General features: G+C 35.6%; 1 non-coding gene across 1 annotated transcript; it reads right to left on the bottom strand.

The window, feature by feature from the left end:
* Positions 1 to 603: 603 nt before the first annotated feature.
* Positions 604 to 710, bottom strand: LOC128292253 (small nucleolar RNA R71). Its single transcript, XR_008282237.1, has one exon. It is a non-coding gene; the product is annotated as a small nucleolar RNA R71 (small nucleolar RNA).
* Between the last annotated feature and the right edge of the window lie 403 nt (positions 711 to 1,113).

Here is a 1,113-nt window from a genome sequence, read left to right as displayed (position 1 = left end):
ATTTGTGAAGTTATTAATTTTTCATTTTGGTCTATTTTTTTTGTTAAATTTGAATTGCAATATTTTTTGTGTTTTTGTTTCAGGTGTTTATAAGTATTGATCAAATTATTGACTTACTCCCCATAGACCCTAAAATTGAAAGAACTTTTAGACAAAGGAGAAGACAAGCGAACCAAACAAGGATCGAATAGATGAATTTTGAAAATAAAAACCAAAATCAAGAAGGAGCATTCGCTTATAATACTCACCATCCGATCATAGTTGTTGATGACAGAAACTGCGCCATTTGTTCTGAGACCCAAAATTGAGGCATTGCAATTCAAACTAAAGCCAGTCATGTTTCAAATGTTGTAAAATATGGGTCAATTAAGTGGGATTCCTACTAAAGATCCACATCTTCATCTTCGACTATTCATGGAAGTGAGTGACTCATTTAAACTAGCTAGGGTGACTGAGGATGCCTTGAGACTGAGGTTATTTCCATACTCCTTAAGAGATAGAGCACTAGCATGGTTGAACTCCCTATCGTCCGGTCCCATAACTACATGGGAAGAGTTGGTTGAACATTTTTTAATGAAATACTTTCCTCAATCTCTAACCACCAAGATCCAAAATGAAATCACTTCATTTTTGCAACTTGAAGAAGAATCTTTATATGAGGCATGGGAGTGGTTCATGGAGTTATTACAAAAGTGCCCTCACCATGGTATTCCTCATTGTGTTCAAATGGAGACTTTATATTCATCTTAATGATCATACTAGAATGATGGTGGATGCTTCAACAAATGGACCCCTTCTTTCTAAGTCTTACAACGAAGCTTACAAAATTATTGAAAGAATTGCCAACAATAACTATCATTGGCCAATCAACTGAGCAGCCTCAAGAAGATGAGTAGCAAGAATACATGAAGTTGATGCACTTACTTCTTTGACAACCCAGGTATTCTCTTTGTCTTCTATGCTTAAAAACATAATTGTTAATGGTTTCAATGGTAATCTGATAGGTCAACAGCCGAACCAATTTGGCAAATTTTAGCAAATTTGCCAAGTGAAGTTGAAGACAAGGAATGTTTGGCTTTGTCAAAGGAATTCACTCAGGAAGTTCCACTGGAA

Source organism: Gossypium arboreum, chromosome 4, assembly GCF_025698485.1.
Source record: "Gossypium arboreum isolate Shixiya-1 chromosome 4, ASM2569848v2, whole genome shotgun sequence".
In the NCBI taxonomy this organism is placed as follows: domain Eukaryota; kingdom Viridiplantae; phylum Streptophyta; class Magnoliopsida; order Malvales; family Malvaceae; genus Gossypium; species Gossypium arboreum.
The sequence above is the reverse complement of the archived record's forward strand: the minus strand, read 5'-3'. Positions and strand labels throughout refer to the sequence as shown.